Raw genomic sequence first — 6,336 nt, 5'->3', positions numbered from 1 at the left:
ATCCAACAAACATTGTAACACCATTCAAAATGATATTACAAATATTTTCTTTTATTAAAAATTGATAACCGTACATGGCCAAAAGGCCTACAGAAATAATATTTAATAAAAAGCTTGGACAATAGTGACATTCACTTAGAATTACATTATGAGAATTGATTACAAGGTTCATGAATTCTAAAGCTAGAACTGAAACTTTGCTTCCATCTCCAATGTTCAGGAACCTCTCGCCATCATCAAATCTCCTACTGACCTGCAGACCCTGCATTGAATTGCAAATATGATAAGGGCTTTCGGAATCCAATACCCAGGCAGTAGTATCACAAATGAAAAAGTTGCAAGGTGTTATCATATAATTACCTTGCTTCTTCTTCGACCTGTTTGGGTCCAGGGAGGCAATGTATAGAGGATAGTTCCTCTTCCAGTGCCCCTACTTCTTGCAAAAGAAGCACTCCACCTGGCTCTGGTCGGGCTTGCACTTCTTGGTCTGACCTTGTGCAGACGTCCCAGCATGCGGCTGCACTTTCTTGTTCTTCTTCTTCTTGTTCTTCTTTCCTTTCTTAAAGGGTCGACGACCAGAAGAAGATCCTCCCACAACATTCACCGACTCCTTATGGAGCTGGTGATCCTTCTCAAAGTTCTGCAGCAACCCCAACAAGCCGTGGTAGTTCACTGCAGGCTTTGTCATTCGAAAATGAGAAAGGAAGGGGAGGAAGGACTTGGGCAGTGAATTAAGGATTGCATTCTTACCGAGCTACTCGTGCAGAGGAAAACCTAATTTACTTAGATGCTCAATCATTTCGATCATGTAAAGTACATGATCGGTGACTGAGGCCCCATCCCTCATCCGAGCATTGAAAATGGCACAACTAGTTTTGTGCCTTTCAACGTCGTCAGGCATGCCAAAGGAGTTGTTCAACATTTAAAGCATCTCCTGCGGCTGGGCATTCTCGAATCTGCGGCTAAACTCATCATTCATTGCCACTAGCATTATGCACCGAACAGTGGTGCAGTCATTGAGCCACTTCTGGTAAGTGTCTCGGACCGTGCCTCTAGCGTTCGGGGCTGGCTCCTCGGGTGTAGGATCCGTTACTACATAAAGGATCCGCTCATGCTCAAGGATGATTTTTAATTTTCAATATCAGCTATCAAAATTCGGTCCCATGAGCTTGTCATTATCTAATAATGACCGAAGTGACAGGGTAGTGGCCATAGCTTCACAAAGAAAAACCAGACCTTAATTAGTACATAAATTATTAATACTAAAGACTTGGACTTTAGTCTAAAATTTCTCCCAATATTTTTACGAACTGGTAGCCTCAACCTCCAATTCGAGAAATTACTTTAATTTCTTAGTGGGTACTAGAATCCACACAGACTACACACGAGTCCAACTTTGGTTGGTCAACCCATGTGCATCTATGGGTAGGTTCAAAACCATTTGTTTTCCTAAACAACTTCTAGTAATTTATTTTGCCCCAGAACCTAATCAGTAGGCTTTGGCCTCCACTGAAAAGATCTGGTTAGGTCCAACCATTAACATGACTTGATTTGGTGAATCAGACCAATAAATGATCAGGCCCGACTTTGGCCGGCCAATCTGACCACCATCAGAAAGACTCAAACCAAATTATCATACTATGAATGATAATTCCATTTGTCAATAAGCACTAGGCCTTTGGGCCTCCAATGGTTATTAAACTAATGGACTCATTATCACTCACTTAATGGGAGGCAATGACTTAGTTATCACTATAACTTAATCATTTTAGGGACCTAATAATTTTGAGGATTTTATTAAGTGAAGAAAGAGAAGAAATTAACCAGCCAATTTCAATCCTCCCACTGACTTCACCAAGTCAGATTAAAAAAAATTTAATTAAAGCCGGCATTAGGAGCACCTAAATCAGTCACACTGATTTACCTAATGACATGGGTGAGCCCTAATCACCAAGTGATCTAATCAAAACCTAACTCACCGGGTTGGCCAGGTAAGTGAGATCAGTGGTGGGGATATGCCATTAACTCATCAAAGATCGAATCAATATGAGTAGTTCCCACTTAAGAACCACTGGTCAAACTGCCAAACTTACCTTAGACACCAACCGGTTCATTAGTTTTAATTTGATCAATTTGGTAAATAGGGTTCCATTCAACTACAACTATTGGAGTTGAGTCTAGAGTGTCCTTGACCTAATCTAATTCAACTTTTGATTAGATTTGACCAATTACTCTATTTTAGTCCATTTCTTTAAGCTAACCTTAGGTCTAACCCAATTATGGACCTAATCCATCTAACCCATTGACCCACAAGTTTATGCAATTGTCTTAGGTCTTAATTCATAATTCTAGACCAACTTGACCACATTTAATTCTTTTAATTAAGTATTTTGGGTTGATGGGTCAGGGTTTGGCTTTTCAAAAATAATTTTTAAATTTGAAAGATTTTATTTTTTGTTCACCAAACATGTTGACTCATTTCACAAATAGATAAGCATATTTCATAAATAGCAATCCTATTGCTAATTACATAATAGAAAATAACTCAATCAAAATAAATCATGAATATTCCTTAAGATCTAATCTAACACATTCATGATAAATTTTATAATTAAACCTTTATAATTAAGTCCTTTCACTGCTTCATCTGCATAGGATATAATTGCAGCGGCACCCCTACCGCTATAGGAGACCCCATCGAATGGGTGGAGAGGGCCTTTAAACCCTATTTTTCTCCTATGACCGGACGGCCATGGCAACCAACCCAATTTGATTACTTGCTACTTGGATCATGTATATCTAAATATACCAATTTTAAAATTTAAATTTTAAATTTCAAATTTTAAATTTTTGAATTTTAAATTTCAAACAAATTTCAAATTTTAAATTTCAAATTTTTGAATTTCAAATTTTGAATTTTAAATTTTGAATCTCAAATTTAAAATTTTAACTAAATTTCAAATTTCAAATTTCAAATTTTGAATTTTAAATTTTTGAATTTTGAATTTCAAATTTTAAATTTTAAATTTCAAATGTTTGAATTTTGAATTTCAAATAACTTTCAAAATTTAAATTTTAAATTTTAAATTTCAAATTTTAAATTTAAACTTTTAGATTATAACTTAATCTACGCATGCAAATTCATATATCATATCTTAGAACCTGCTCTAATACCATTTGAAGCGAAATTCAGTGCAGGGGTAAAATGATAATTTTAAAACTTTTTCAAAATTATAATTTTATAGTAGAAAATATTAATTAATCTAATTAATTAACATATGTTTATTCTATACTAGGATCTAAATATGATATATAGTATGCATGCATTTAAATTTGAAATTCGAATTTGAACAGTAAATACTTTACTGTAATGTGTTCAGAACACAATACCTTTGTACGAGTAGTAGATTACCTCAATTTGATCACTATCGGAAGAGTCTAATCATCATGATGCAGCCACACAGCACGTCTGGCCTCTGCGGATCATCTACACGAGGCTTCCGATCTGATTGACTCCTCACGGATGCTAGCTCGTTGTAGAACCCTTTCGATGGTTGATGCTGATCGAACTCCTTCGATCGATGTCTGCTGATTCTTTGGATGCTCTGAATCATCAGCAGACGTGCTTGAGAGGATGTTGAAGATCTCTCTAAAATTTGGTGAGCTCACGACACTCGTAGCTCACCTTCTCACTTCCCAAACCCCAAGCTGAAACCCTAGGGTACACTAAGAAAAACTCTACGCCCTTTTTCTTTCTTTTCTTTCTTTTTCTTCGAAAGATTTTGGACCTTCACCTCATGCAGAAAGGTTCCTCATGCCCCAAACTTTCTCTCCAAAAAAAAATCTACACACGCCCCACCTTTCTCCTCTTTTTAAAACAACGTCGAACATGTCTTATCTGCGTGAGAGGATAAAGATAAGTGGTTGCACATTTGAATTCAAATCGAGTTTGAATTCAAATACAAACCAACTCATCCCTATCCACTTATGGCATGAGAAGAGAATGGCGTGGACTCTTTGTGCGTGGAAAGGTTTCATGAGAAACCTTTTCTCGTGTAAGTTATGTGGCACACAAGATGGATAAGCCTGAAGGCACAAGTGATAAGTTATCCATTCAAATTCAAACACGCTTTGAATTTGAATGGTTAACTAATCAACTTTATCCATCCATATGGCACACAAAAGTGGGCATGGGGAGGGCTTTGTGTGAGAAAAAATTCATGAGAAATTCCTTCTCGTGAATTCAAATGGGCACAGTGGATGTGAGGTGGCGCAGGGAGTTTGGGTCAAGGTGGTTTCATTATTTAAACCAACCTAATTGAACCAAATAAGTTAGGCCCAATTAGACTAATTTAAACTCAACTTAATTAGGTTTAATTAGGCTCAATAAAATCCTAATCAAATCAAGAATTGACTAAGCCCAACCCCTGATCAAATCAGGGACCCAACCATCTCGACGATTAGGTCAACTCTTAACCTAATCGAGTCAAACCCAATTGAATCCAATTCAATTGGACTTGATCCAAAAATAATTACTTAATCAAATTGAGTTAATTAGTGATCAAATCATTAATAAAATCTCTCATAAATATTGAGTCCAAATCTGATAGGCAATCGGGTATCAAAGTCCATCAATATGAAACCTTGATCGTAGAGTCTCAAATCAGTGGGACTCTTGACCCCGATACCCAAAATGTGTGGGACTTGTAATCAGAGAATACTGATTCTCGATCATAGAGTCCCAGACACATAGGACTCATAGTCCATGAATATTAGGACTCTTCATCAGCCATCAGATCAGATAGGAATCTCTAATGTGTGTGACCCTGTAGGTTCGAACCTAAGCCGGTAGCACAGGAACCAATTCCTGTACTAATCGAAGTGACCATCTAGCAATGGTACCCGACATTCGAATATTGAAAAATATATCCCAAAAGCCAATCGTCAAGCTGTTGACGGTTTAGCAACCAAGTATTGTAATTGATTTGTTAATAAATAAAATATATTTGGCATCTTCATCATAAGCTTTCATCTTCTAATGAACTCCGTTGTTATGATGAAGTCCTTAGGACTATTTAAGTTCGATAAAGAGAAGATTTATCGATTAGTCCTTAAAACTATTCACGACCAAATGATAAGCTGTTAATAAGGATGATAGCTTCTATCGAGTATAGGTCGCTGTAGGCCATATGGGTTGGTTGTCCTCTTAACCAAAGAGTGTGGAGACACTGGTATGGCATACAGGTGAGATGTAAGGGTACATCATCATTGAACGTGACCAACTCCATAGTATTCTGCTGTTGAGAATGTCTCTGATGGGATATAGGTATAAGTGTCCCTTAGACCTGAGATCGCCTCAATGACTTGCAAGCAACTCACTGTGCTTTGGTACTGGACTAACTAAATTTCTAATTCAGAGACGAAAGGCTTCTGGGTACAGTCAAGTACTTGCGAAGTCAGAGTGTGATCGAGATGGGATTGACCACTCCAAGAGTTGGAGAAGAATGAGTCGCTGTATTTCAATTTAGCAAAACCTTGGCCAGGGTAATCCATCAGATAGATTTGATATTTTGAAATACAATGTGGACAACCTGATCAGAGTTGACAGTTGAACTCTGGGGTGTCCTATGATCATTTTGGTCAAGGGGATGAATTATATGAAAACTATATCCGCATGGGTTCTAAGGATGTTGTTCTACACATTCGACCTATCCGGTCGTCGGGTACCATTGCTAGATGGTCACTTCGATTGGTATAGGAATTTGTTTTTATGCTACCAGCTTAGGTTCGGACCTATGAGGTCATACACATTAGAGTTCATGATCCGATCAGATGGTTGATCAATGATTAAGAATCATTCTAGGGTTAAATGATCAATACGATTGACATTTAACCTAGTGCAAGTGTTGCAGGAGGATCTATTAGCAATTCGATTGCTGATTGACTTAATTTGATTAAGCCAATGAGCTGAGATTAAGTCTAATTAAATATGATTTAATTAGATTTAGTTTGGGCTTGATTGGATCAAGTCCAATTGGTTTATTGGATAAGCCAAGTGCAAGGAAAAACTAGTCCTAGTTCAACTAGGACTTGGGTCAATCTAATTTTTAATTTGATTAGAAAATTAAATCAGATTTAAATCTAATTTAATCTGATTAAATTAGGTTTTTAATTAGGTTAAGACCTATTTTAATTGGGTTGATCTAATTTTGATTTGATTTGATTTGGAAAACCAAATTAAAACAAGTCATAAGACAGAATCCTAGTAAGACTAGGATTCCACCTTGCGCCACATAAGCCTTCTCCACGCCCTCTCTCTTATTCAACGCCAATCTC

Source organism: Elaeis guineensis, chromosome 8, assembly GCF_000442705.2.
Source record: "Elaeis guineensis isolate ETL-2024a chromosome 8, EG11, whole genome shotgun sequence".
Lineage (NCBI taxonomy): Eukaryota > Viridiplantae > Streptophyta > Magnoliopsida > Arecales > Arecaceae > Elaeis > Elaeis guineensis.
Note: the sequence above shows the minus strand (reverse complement) of the source record.